Source organism: Pogona vitticeps, chromosome 13 (assembly GCF_051106095.1).
Source record: "Pogona vitticeps strain Pit_001003342236 chromosome 13, PviZW2.1, whole genome shotgun sequence".
NCBI classification, from domain to species: domain Eukaryota; kingdom Metazoa; phylum Chordata; class Lepidosauria; order Squamata; family Agamidae; genus Pogona; species Pogona vitticeps.
The window spans coordinates 19,765,996-19,779,391 of record NC_135795.1 but is presented as its reverse complement, the minus strand read 5'-3'; the positions used below and the strand labels follow the sequence as shown (position 1 = coordinate 19,779,391).

The 13,396-nt window shown below is 47.4% G+C and overlaps 1 long non-coding RNA gene across 1 annotated transcript; it reads left to right on the top strand.

The window, feature by feature from the left end:
* The first annotated feature begins 739 nt into the window (after positions 1-739).
* On the top strand, positions 740-13,117 carry LOC144584681 (uncharacterized). Its single transcript, XR_013539098.1, has 3 exons — positions 740-6,135; positions 6,808-7,783; positions 12,385-13,117. It is a non-coding gene; the product is annotated as an uncharacterized LOC144584681 (long non-coding RNA).
* The last annotated feature ends 279 nt before the right edge of the window (positions 13,118-13,396 follow it).

Below are 13,396 nucleotides of genomic sequence, written 5' to 3'. Positions count from 1 at the left end.
GGCTCACTCTCGCTCTCCCCCACCAAGCTTCGGAGGAAGACCGAAGCACTTATCTTGGGCAATTTAAAAGCTTGCGTTGAAGAGCAGGCCTTTTGCCGAGCGAGCAAAGCATCTGTCTAGCTTAACTTCTCCTTGATTGCCTGTGGAAAGCGAGGCGTCTGCGTTTTGGATTGATGCCCTTCTAGGAGGCTGCCAGCATGCCTGGAACATTGGGGAGTCGAGAGCGCCGGCAACGAGGGTTGGGTCACGTAACAAGCGTGGCCGTCCGTCTCCCGGCACTCGTCTGTTTGCATCGTGCCAGGAGGAAATCCCTGGAGGGGGGATTTAACTTGGAGGGCAGGTAAAAAGCAAACGAGGAACACAGGGCAGTGGTGGAGTCTTCAGCTGGGGGTAGGAAGCCATAAAGGTCCATGGAGGCCATCAGAGCACTCTAGGTCTCTGAAACGATGCCATGGGGTTGTGTGCAAAGATAAAGGGTGGCAGAATGGCTAAAGGTCCACTCTGCACACCTTCTATGAATGGACTGGGAGCCCAGTGGCATTTGCAAGGATCTATAGCTCGCCCCTCTTGCCCTATCTATATAGCAGGTGTTCCCAGTCCTGGATCCAAAGATGGCAGCCAGTCAGTCAGGGAAAGCTTGCCCAAAGAGAAAGGTCTTTGTCTCCTTGCAGAAGGACAGCCAAGATGGACCCTGGCCTGGCCTCCAGTGGGAGGGAGTTCCACAGTCTGGGGAGCAGCCACAGAGAAAGGCCCTCTCCCATGTCTCCACCAAGCGCACCTATCAAGGTGGTGAGACCAAGAATAAGGCCTCCCCTGATGATCTTGAGACCCGGGCAAGCTCAGGAAGGGAGAGGCGGTCCCTGAGATTTAAGAATTCACATTTCATAGTAAGGTCAAATAGGTTTTGTCATGCATTGTCAGGGAAATCCCTTCTTGTTCTTGCAGAGGGAAGACGTTTAGAACTCAGAAAGAGTAGCAGGAAAGGATTTCGGTCTCTCTGGAGGCTTCTGTCCAAGCAGAAGTGCAGAACCGGCATTGGTGAAATGCATCCGTCAGCATAAACCTTCATGCTGGTTACACCCCCGTGGTGCAACAGGGTGCCAGATTAAGCTGATTATCGCATGTAATTTTATGGAATGCCTTTAAAAATATGTCTGCAGAGCCCCGATAAGCTCCCAACATCATTTGTAGGAGGCAAATTGAGTTCTTGTTTATCTAGATTTATTGGATTATAAAGCCAGGGCTTTTGAACTCACCTCAGATAAGGCATCAAAATATATTTATGCACACATTTCTTTAAATTTCCGGATGCCATGCAGAGCCAAGTTGGCGTGCGATCGTCATAAACAGGCAGTCACACATTTTTAAATGCATTTTTTTAAAAAAAAAAGGTAGGTCTGAATGAGTATTATGAAGCTATTGTTAAAAAAAAGAGAACAGCATAAATTATATAAAATAAACTCACATTATTTAATCACCAGGCCCAATTAAACCACGATCTTTGGGAAATTAAGAATTAGCAAATAGCACCTTTAGGCAAAACTCTGCTATTATTCAGGCAATTAATGTCACATTTGACTAGCTGAAGAAAAAAATAGAAAGTTATTGCTGATGGGGAGAGGGGAAGAGAGAATAAAATAATGAACAAGTCCCTTTCTTTGCATTTTATTCCAGAATTTCAGATTAATTTATGTATTTTCACTGTTAAAAGAATTTAACTGGGGTCAAAGAAGTCTGTGTGAGGATGACGGGACATGGCCAAGAATGGATTCAGGAGCCTTTCCTCATCTGGAGGCTAAATATGACCTCTAATTCTTTTCCACTTGCCCCTGGGACTTTTTGGATGTATTCATTATAGGGATGTTGTTTGTTTTTGAACAGCCACTAGCATCTGAAAGCTACTGACCCTTGACAGTGATATTCTTTCATTGTTCCTTCGTTCATTCATTCCTCATCCAGAGTCTCATCAAGGATGAGATTCAAAGCCCCTTTTCATTAGGAAAGGTGCAATGAAAACGAACCGATTTCCAAAAGACTACAAGGCTCAAGATGCCCAAAACCATCACAGCCATCATCAGAAATGGTGGTGACGGTGGTAGCATGTCAGGGGTTGCAGTCCAAAGAAGGAACTATTCCAAACTCTGTTCTTATGTAACGGACATTGGCCTGGATGAAGCTGGTATTCCCAACTAGAGTTGACCACTGAATCAATGGGATTTGCTTCAGTGTTGAGGAGAGGAGTGAATGAATCTTCTCTGGTTGAGACGCCCAAGTGGATCACCGTCAGTCCTCTTTCGGTGGCCCTGGGCAATGCGAGCCTAGACGAGGCTTGGACGGCGTTAGAACGGACTTCCAAATCTCCCGTCCATGAAGATTGGCCAATTAAATTTCTGTCCAGAAGCACTGGATGAGAAGAGACCCATTTCCCTGAGGACCTCATGGCTGGGCCGTTGTCTCCTTCAAGGGATGAGCAGTTGTGCATGACCTAGTTTTGTAGTTTGATTGAGGAATGAGGACACCCTTCTGGAGTTCCATGGGGGAGGTGACCTCAGAATGGTGGCCACCTCCTCCTACAAAACGAAGCCAAAGGAAAATCTCGTTTCTCTAAGCCGAAAGGCCCTTTTCTTCTCCTCCCTAGGTTCTCTTTCCACCGGAATCGATGCCCTCTTCCCTCTTCACCCTGCCTCTTTCCTCCTCTTACTAAATGTCTGTCGCTTCCTTCTATCAGGCAGCAACCTGAACTCCTTCCTACCTCAGTTAAAACTGGATTCCTGGATGAACTCTCGCCGTCAGATGGGTTTCGCATTTATTTGGCCTTCTGGCGCTCTGGGAAAAGAACCGAGCGAGTGTGTCGGAACCCAACAAGATGGCTTGAACCTTGAGGGCGGGGGCGGGGGGGGGGGGAAACAAAAACCAGGACAAAGGCATGTGGTCCTCAAAACAATACCAATGCAAGAACAGGTGATACCTTAATGGGGCCGTTAGGAAAAAAAAGCAAAAAAAAAAAAAAAAGCAAAGAGATGATGTGAGCTTTTGATGAGGAAGATGAATGATCTTCCAAAGCTTGCCTTATTTTTTCTTTTGTTTTCTTAGTGGCTCAATAAAGGCACCAGCTCTTTCTGCATTTCTATTGAATCCTGAGGAATCCCACACCACATTATCCTCTGGAGGTCAAAGGGCATGAAAAGTGCAAGCTTAATGGAGGACTGCAACAGAAACGCCTTGCAGCTCTGTGACACAAGAGGCTTGTCTTCTGGAAGAGAAACAGGTGGTATATGAGCAAGGAAAAATACCTTGCCTTGAATGTCTGTTTTAACCCCCAGAGGGAGATGTTGGTGGAATTAAACCTTCCTTTTGGAGACCAGGAAGTGCCAAACAGGAGCAAGTGATGCTCAGGAAACCAGAAAACTCAGTTTATTTTATCTGTTTAAAGGAAACAAGGCCCTAGTCCTTAAGATTACCAAGGTAGACAGGGGTGAGAAACTGGAGTGAGCGCAGGACAGGCTGGTAGCTTCCTTCCTTAGGCAGTGGAGTTCTGGAAAATCTCACTGGGCTTCCAGACACTAGCATGAATCCTAGCCGCAGGGGCTAAAGCGTCTTCCGCCGCCTTTCTGGAGGACTTCCCCAGAGGAAGGAGAGATCGGCCAAGCCGAGTCTCCTTAAGCAAAGCAGATTTCCTGGATGCTGCTTCTTATTCGCTAGTCTGCAAAAAACACCCTGCAATATAATGGAAGGCTAAGATGAAAAGGAAGGCTTAAAAGCCATAAAAAGGCTCAGCCTGGGTTTCCTTCTTTCGCTCCATAGTTTCTGGCGATGCTGCAGCTGTCGTGCACTCTATGACTCATCCTCTCTCCCCAAATAAATGGAATTTTATTTCCCGTGTGTTCCATGTCCTCCTTCTCTTCCTCCCCTGATGCCCACCGGCAGGGGGAAACCTTCCTTTCCCAACCGACCACAGAAGCCTGTCCGTCCCTCGCTCATTTTCTCAAAATTCCCCTAAGGTACAGCCATGTAGCGGCTGTGGCTAGGATTCCCCATCAAGAAGGAACCAGCAAAACTGTGATCTAACACACTGGTTCTCAACCTTGGCTTACTCAGATGTTTTTGGACTGCAACTCCCAGAAGCCTTCACCACCAACTGTGCTGGCCGGGGTTTCTGGGAGTTGCAGTTCAAAAACATCTGAGTAACAAAGGTTGGGAACCTAGGATCTAACGGATAGTATGCCTGCACCCTTTCCCTCGCAACCCCCTTAGTCAAGGCGGTGGCTCTCCAAGCCCATCTGAGAACTGATACGGCACGATCTAATTCTCTTTTGCAGGTTCTGGTCTCAAGCATTCAATTGGATATCACCTGGATTCTCATGGCTTGGCAGGATATTTCCCGGCCTCGGCTTCCGACAGGTTATGAGGTGTTAGTTCTCGTATATTGGATTGCATGGCATTAGGTGTCCACTGTCACCTGTGTAGAGGGGCAAACTTGGAGGAGACTGACTGGCATGCAGGGACCTCAAGCAGAAGTGGGGAGCACACCCACAGGTTGGCTTTGCCTGTAAGGACCTCCAGATAGGGCCAGGAAAGGAGATTTGCCTGCCAGGACTTCCAGATAGGACCTGGAAAGGAGCTTGTCTGAAACTTTGGAGAGGTGCAGATGCCAGTTAGAATTGGCAGTTCAGGGCTAGAGGGGTCGAGGGTGTTTGTAAGGACATTATTACATCAGTGTCTTTTCAAGAACGTCTATGAGCGCCGTAGCACATGGGGAGAAGGAACCAGTTTGCAGCCCCTCCTCCAGCCGCACTTTCTGCATCCCTCCGAAGAGGCTGCCAGCTGGGAAGTCACCTGTCTCTGCCATAAAAAGGGTGAACACTACAAAAGTATATACTGTATATCTCATGAACTTTATCCCTCCCTGCAGTCATAGTTCTCTCTCTCTCTCTCTTTTTTAATGTTCTGTTGTGTAGAGTCTGTTCCTTCAGCTCATTGTATTGTTCCCTCTGCTGATGAGTTTATACTATGTGATTTCCCAGTTACAGCAAATGCAGGAAAATGAAAGTAAACCTGTTCTTCTCTTCCTGTGACCTGCTATGGCTGCTGCCTCAGGGAGTTCCCTCAGGGGTGTCTGCGAGGACGTCACGTGCTCCCTATGCCTGGAGTATTTGAAGGATCCTGTCACCTTTGAATGTGGCCACAATTTCTGCAGAGCCTGCCTGACCCTGTGGTGGGAGGGGACGGAGGGCGAAGAGGCATCCTGCCCCCAATGCAGAGCAAAAGGCCGAAGGAACCTGATCCCCAGTTGGCAGCTGGCAAACTTCGTGGAACAACTCAGTCACTTGGGAAGAATTTTTGGGCTTGCATCCCCAAACTGGAAAACTGGCTCAGCTCACGCAGAGTGAGGGGTCAGGCGCCTGGAGTTGAACCCGGGGCTTCTGGAAACAGAGCAAGGTGTGGGCCCGCTCGAGGCCCACAAACTGGTGCAGGGCTTGAAAGTGCGCTCCAGATCCCAGGACAGCCCCTGCCCTTGCATGGTTTGGATCGCGGAGAAGGTGGGACTGGATCCCCTGGAATCACGCTGAAAGGCTTTGCTTTCTTCCAGGGCCACAAAGACGGCGGGCCACCTTTTGAGCCTCCTCCATTCGGTCTGGATGGTGCCCCTTCCCCTCAAAGGTTTCCTGCCCTCGATGCAGAGCAAAAGGCCGAAGGAACCTCATCCCCTATTGGCAGCTGGGAAACTTCGTGGAACAACTCAGTCACTTAGAAGAGAAGAAGGCAGAAGCACCAAAAAGGCTCTGCGAGGAACACCAGGAGCCCCTGAAACTCTTCTGCCAGGATGAAAAAATCCTCTGCCACGTGCCAAGTAACTTAACCTACCTACACAAACATTTGTTTGTTTAAATAGGCCTATATGATTGTTTTCCCCAGAAGTTCAGTAAACAGGAGGCAGTGGCAGTTCAGGAACACAGCTCAAAGACAATACAGTATCAGATGACGGCGCAAGAATCCCTGGCCGAATTGTCCAAGGGCTGCCCAGGTTCCCTCCTCCTTGCTGGCGCGCAACGACAAATTTACTGGGTCTTCTTTGGCATCGTAGCCATTATCCTCTTTACAATTGGATTTTGCCTTTTTCTCCGCTTCCAGGAGGTGAGGAAGGAAAGCCTCCCAGGAATGGGGTGGGGGGGAATGGTGGGGTGGGTGGATGGGAGCAGGGATACCCCCCTCTGGCCTGCTCCCCCCCCCCGGGCACAGAAAAGAAACCGTGGACTATCCGTGGTCAATGGACCGCTTTCATCCTTCTCCCTGGGATTAACCTACTGTAGCTGGAGCTGGATCCCAAGGCGAATCCTGCAGAGTTGGAAGACTGTGGTTGGGGGTGACAGCTCCCAGAAGTCTCTGGGCAGTATGATGCCCAGGACATTCTGGGAGCTGTAGTTCATAAAGGAAGCAAGGCCATGTGGCTTGCGTGCCAAGTACTGTAAATACAGGTAAATAACCTACCTACACAAACATTTGGTTTTTTTAAGTAGGTCAATATGATTCCCTCCCTCCCCCCAGTAGTTCAGTAAACATATCACCCTTCCTTGTTTTGGGCTAGTATTTTTAAACAAAGAAAGGGGGGATTCCACGCGCTGGAACGTAGGTACTGATGCAAGCAGGCACCCCTGGAATTTCCTAGAAAACCTATGAGGCAGGTGGAACTCCCCGCCTCATGGTTCTCCGTGATTTGACAACAGGAGAGGCAGGGGGAGGGCATTTAAACTTTGAGTCTCCTGAGTTCTGAGTTACCCCCACCTCCCCCCCCCATCCTTCCTTCAGGCACAAACAAAGCCAAGGGACTCGCCCGGAGTCAACCAAGAAGAAAGGAAAATCCTGCACTTGTTGGAAGGCCTCATCTTCGAAATGGAGCACTATCTCAAGCAGTTACAGTGCCGAGAGTGCCAACATCAACACCAGCAACACCACCAAAGGGCAGAGTCCACCTAGGTCACCTCTGGCTCTGGGCTGCGAGGAATCCAGCGGAAGGAGAGAATCTCACCTGGGCCATCCTGCGGCCACTCTGCCAAAGAACCGGATGAAAGCCACTTAAATAAACATCTGAAAACCTGGCATTTTCTGGCATTGCCCTGGAGACCCGACCAACTCGGGAAGGGAATTCAGGGAAGCAAGGGGGGGGGGAATCCGGTGGGGGGGGGCGACAGGCCACTTCTGCTTGTCCAAGGCCTTGCAGGGTTGTTTTAAAAGAGAGGAAAGGACGTTGGTTTATATATATAAGTCCTCGCATTTCAGGTGGCTGGCGAGAACGTTAAAAAATAATTTTAAAAAACGAAGGGAGGCGAATTTGGAAAAAAATAATCTCAAAATGGACGTCCTAGACATGCAAACTAAATCCAACAGTACGAATAATATTAAAAAGAACATTAGCTTAAGAAAAGATAAATGTGTGTTTTCTTTCTGCAACTAAATCTGAGGTCAAGGGGAGGAAGAAGCGATTCTGTGGATGAGGCTCTGCTGCCACCTCCCGCTTAACACCAGAAGGGGGGAAATGCCTGGAAGGAAAAACAGAGGCGCTTCCAAGGCCAGAGGTTGGTCACTAGGTGCCACCGTGCACGTGCGTGTGTGCATGTGCCTCCCTCTCCCCCCTCCCGCCCCGACCATGTTCCTTGTGAGAGGCTCAGACAGGTACACTTGTAGAAGGATAAGAGGTTAATGTGAAAATACTCCTGAGTCGTTGAAGAAGAGAGGGAGAGGGAGAGGAACAGAGAGAGAAAAAGGAAAAAAAATTGGTGTTTCGGTAAGAAAATTGTTTATTAATCCTAAAACTCATAAATTGAAGCAGAAAGAAAGATACGTTTTCCCTCTTCGGCAAAAACATCTGGATGCCCGATGCTATTGAGCATCAGAAGCGGTCTTACCCATGTTCAAATATTAGCAAATATTTGGAGCTCTGGCCGTCTCCTGCCTGCCCGAGCAGAGAGGCGAAGGCCCAGGAGCCAAACAAAGGGGGTAAAAAACAGAGGGCGAAACAGTGTTTTTCTTGGGATTTTTTTAAATTCTAAAGACAGTTTCAATGCTCTACTTAATGCTTCCATATGGAAGCTGCATGGAGATCCCCTTCAGAAATACCTATATTGTGTTGTTGTGACTGTTAACGGAGGCGAGGTTCATCTATCTGGGATGGAGAGGTACCTAAAAATCTATTTTAGCAAACCCAAAGTTTCTAAGCCAGCCTTGCCCTGAGTGGACCCGGTTGCCAGAGGCGAGCTGGAGATTCCTTACAGGCGAGCAAGAGAGATGGCTCTCTCTTTGCGATGCGAGCAATTCTCCTCCACTGAGCTGTGTGGAAATGCAATCCCCCTCCCTGTCGGAGGGCAACGTCCCTCGTTGCAGCCCCCTCTGCCTTATGTGAGTTTCCCTAGGAAGACTGGTTGAACTGGTCCGATGGCTGGCCCGCAAAGTCTGGCACAGTCTCCTGCCTGGAAAAGGATGCTTCCCGGATTCTGGCAGGCCCGTCTGCTTTCCAGCTTTTCTTTACAGGCTGGGAACATTCCTTTCTTTTGAGGGGGAGAACCCCCAAATCCTAGCTTTTTGCCATCCCACAATGGAAACTTTCCACGGGCACTGATTTGCCACCCGAGACTAGTTTTCTCTTAAAATCGGAACTGGAGATCTTGGAAACAGGAGGCCAGGACGGGACGCAACTCCCTCTGTGCCAAGTTGGCCCTTTCCTGAAGCTGAAGTTTCTGCCCACCAGCTGGTTGTGTCCTTCCCAGCCACAAAGGAGGGAGGGGAGTTATCCTTATGCTTATAAGAGCAGGCTGGATAGCTCAGTGTTTAGGTATCTGGCTGATGAGCCAGAGGTTGGGACTTCAATTCCCCCACCATGGAGAAAAGTGCTCACCTGGGTGGCCTTGGGCAAGCTGCACCGTGATCCCAGGGATGCCCAGTTCCAAAGGAGGGAAGGGGGAAACACTTCTAAATATCTTCTACCTGGATAACCCAGAAAAGGGTCACCATCAGTCAGATTTCACTTGATGCCCGCATTTTATTGTTGTTAAATACCAGACGCAGTCAATCAGAATTATAAAAACATTGACCAGTATTGTATCAAAGATACAAGTTTTAGCCACAAACCTAAGTATCTGTTAAATATCAGTGCATATGCAGAAGGCTCCCTTGGTTTTTTGTTGCTTATCTTCGCATCTTGATTATATTATTACCGTAGATTTTAATTGTTGTTTTTAAATCTGTTTTGTTGTGAGCCACCCTGAGCAGACTCCTGTCTAGAAGGGCGGTAGAAAAATCTAATAATAAATAAATAAAATAAAAAGAAAACTCCCTGGAAAAAGGCCCTAATGTTGGGAAAGGGCGAAGGCAAGAGGAGAAGGGGACGACAGAGGACGAGATGGATGGACAGGGTCACTGAAGCTCCCAACATGAATTTGACCCAACTCCGGGAGGCAGTGGAAGACAGGAGGGCCTGGCGTGCTCTGGTCCATGGGGTCACAAAGAGTCGGACACAACTTCAGGACTAAACCACAACAAAATGTTCAGTCTATCTGTCCGCCTATTAAGTGCTAACTCTTACCTACCCCTCTCATTCAATCACACTGCTCATCACGCTCCCACTCATTTGCGGTCTCAACACTCAATTGTTAGCCTCTCTATTCCTGTCTCAACGACACTCATTTAATCTCCTTCTTGCCTCCTGCCTGCCTCTTGGGTGAGAAGAAACAGCCGATGGAAATAAGCTTCCGTGGTCTTTCTCCTCCCTCTCCATTGAACAGCCCTACTGGTCTTCGCTGTCATCCACCCGGCCATTAGCTGTCGGTCGACATGCTCATTCCACTATGGAAACAAACCAGTTTACACCCCATAAAACAAGAACAGCAAACAAATGGGGGCTGGAATTATCATGTTTCCTTTCCCCCCCCCCATGGCTTTGAGGATTTTGAGCAGTCCGTGTGTTCCCCTCCAAGAGTCTCAGGGACAGAAAGCGCCCCCCTCAACCTACCAGTGTTCCTCTCCCCTAATACGTATGGATTACTCTGGGTAAATTGTCCATTGAACTGAATGGGGTTTGCTGCCCAATAAACATGCACAGGATTTTGCTTAAAAAAGGATCATGTTCGCACTGTGGTATTTAGCTGCTGGTGTCATTACTGTATCCTTATGCTTTATTTTGTTAAAGTAAAGCAAGATTCATTCAGCTTCCTGAACAGTCACATTTTAGACAACAAAGAAAAAGGGGCTATTAGGTATATTTTATATATATATCTCCAAGAGGGAGCCACCACTGCCTTGGCCGTCCTCCTCCTCCTCGTCATAACCTCTTGAACGTCATGACAGAGAAATCCAGACCAAGGCCTTCGGTGCTGAAGGGAAAGAGGGCAGATCAGAGACGGTGGTTCTTAAGGCTATGCAAGCCCCAAGCCATTTAGGGCTATAAATTCATCTCCTTGAATGGGTTCAGAAGTCTGAAACAATGACTAGGAATGATTAAAAGTGGTGGCAAGCGATTGGAAAAGCCTTTGAGAATAAATAGGCTGGAAGGACTGCCTGTGAGTGAGTAAGGGGACACCCAGATGTGGGCTGATAACCGTGACGTGACACATTGGCCTCGGAATACTGTTTTCCTTCTTTCTCCTGAAAAAAAAGGGATCAGAAATGTTCCCTGATTCATCATGACTGAAGAGCATATTCTAGCTTTTTCCTGAGGACCCAAAGTAAAGAAGTGAAATGCTTGAATTTCACAACTGGGAAGAGAAGGAAAAAATTTTTTGAAGTGTGTGTGCGTGTACCAAGTTGGAACCTGATTGTAGGGACCCTAATAGGGTTTTCAAGGCAAGTGAGATATTTAAGGAGTGGTTTTACCAGTTCTACCCACCCACCCACCCCCAGTGAGCTTCCATGTCAATTGGGGATTTGAAGGCTTTTTTCCAGGGTCCTAGTTTGTCCCTTTACCCACTACACCACACTGTAGGCATGCTGAATGATTTAGGTTTCCCCCTTTTTTGTGAGCATATTTATTAGCCTTCATAGCATTATTTTGATGCTAGTTGTTATTACAATTCAATTGTTTTGCAGCTGAGTCCACCAGATCGTTAGCCTGTAGGTGGTGATCTTCTTGATCACCAAATCAGTCACACCATTTTGCATAAGACAAAGCAATCTGAATGGACAAAATCCTATTTGCTGAGTAACCAGCATTCAAAGGTGCAAATGATGGAGAAGACACCAACTGATGTTCTGGGAGCTCTTCTCCCAGGGGGGGGGGGGACAAAGCCCCAGCCTCTGACCACTGAGCTGTCCAGCCAGCCGTTCTAAATAACCCAGCAGGAAAAAAGGGCAAAGTGTGGTTTTCAGGCAATCCTAACTGAGCCCTGCTGTGATAATAAATCTAACCCTGCTCATTTTGCAAGCCTGCCTTTCCATAAGTTCCTGAACAGTGAAGAATTTCAGCTACTGGGAGCATCGTTCTAGGCTCTCTGCTCCAGCACTAACTGTGGTTGCCATGGCGCCCACTTCAACTGCCCCTTCTTCTGTTGTACCCAATATACTTTCTTAGGCACATCTAAATTCCTTTTTTGTTGCCCCAAATCTCTTGTTTTTACCACATTGTGATTTAAAGTGGCCTTGTTCTCCACCAAAAAAAACATATAGAAGCTTTTCTTTCAAAACTTGGGGATTTCTCTCCCTTTCCTTCGCAGTTGTTTAATCTCTGCTGGCTATGCTCTGAGGGCTTGCCTCCAAAATGGCTTCCAACTGTCGGTTGTTCTCTGAGGGATACTCTGGGTTCCATCTTTCTGTCATCCCAAGCTTTCCCTCCAACTTTTACCTCAGAACATATGGAGGCTCATATACTTGCTACTTTAAAATATTTTAATGGTTTACAGTATTTTTATATGTTGTTAGCCGCCCAGAGTAGTCAGTGGACTCAATGGGTGGGGTACACATTCAATAAATAAATAAATAAATAAATTCCCATGACGGCAGTGATGTGCTTGATGTGGGAGCTTCTGAAGGGTTTCCTCGTATGAGCCATTTCAGCCCTTGGACCACCTTAAAGACCACCAGTAGTGAATAATTAGTTGGACTGTGTTACTTGGCCTGAGGTGTACATGTTTGTATTTTTAGTGGGGGACTTCTAGTGGGTGGGGAGTGTTTGGGGAATGTTATGTGTGTGCATGTGTCTGGTCTCTGGGTGTCTGTGAATTTCGTTGTATGGTATACTGTGTATATACTTACAATGACAATAAATTATTATTATTATTATTATTATTATTATTATTATTATTATTATTATTATTATTATTATTATTATTATTATTATTATTATTATTATTATTATTATTATTATTATTATTATTATTATTATTATTATTATGCTCCTAGATCTCCAGCAGCAGAAGAGGAGGAAGAGGAGAAGGAGAAGGAGGAGGAGGAGGAGGAGGAGGAAGAAGAGGAGGAGGAGGATATATTCTGTCCGACAAAGTTTTCTGCCAGTTCCTCTGAATATTATGAGGAAGACTGTGATGGCTATTTGGGACCGATAGAACTGATCTCGCTGAAGTGTAGCCAGGAAACATTCCACATGGCATGGGCAAAGACTACCTGCACTCGTTCTTTTTGTACCTGCCATCATTCATTTTTACCTGGAAAAGGTTCCATTGTATTAGAGGCCATCAAAGATCCAGGGGCAATAAAGGAACAGCCCACTGCTGACATTTGTCCCTTTGCAGGGTCCAATCTAAGTGAGGGCGAGTTTCAAATGTTAGAAGATCTGATAACATTACAAGAGGCCCTCTGCGATCAGATCGAGAAAATCATGGCCCTGAGGATGCAGAAGGAAGGCAAGGCGAATCAACACGCGGAGGCAGAACCAACAGGACTTAAAGCTGTGACCATCCGTTTCCTTGAGGAGCCTGCGGCCACCACGTTGGAGCCACCTTGGATGCCCGAAACAGCTGGCAGGCCCGGGTCTGGTGAGGGCTGGATTGAGCCCGAGGACCCCGGGGAAGGCACCAGCACCAGCACCTGTGGTACCACCTGCATGAACTAGGATGATCTGGGACAAACCGGTTCCACCATTGCCAGCACTTCCAATAGGATAATAAAAATAAAATATGTCATCAAATTAAGTCTGGCTTATGATGGTCCTTTTTTCAAGACTTTTCCAGGTAGAGAGGACTCAGAAGTGGTTTACCAGCCCCTTCGTCTGGGACGACGCAGCTTGTCCAAGGCCACACGGGTTGTCTGTTCTCCCGGGGAGGGGGGAAACAAAGCCCCAACCTCTGACCACTGAGCTGTCCAGCCAGCCATTCTAAATAGCCCAGCAGGAAAAAAGGGCAAAGTGTGGTTTTCAGGCAATCCTAACTGAGCCCTACTGTGGTAATAAATCTAACCC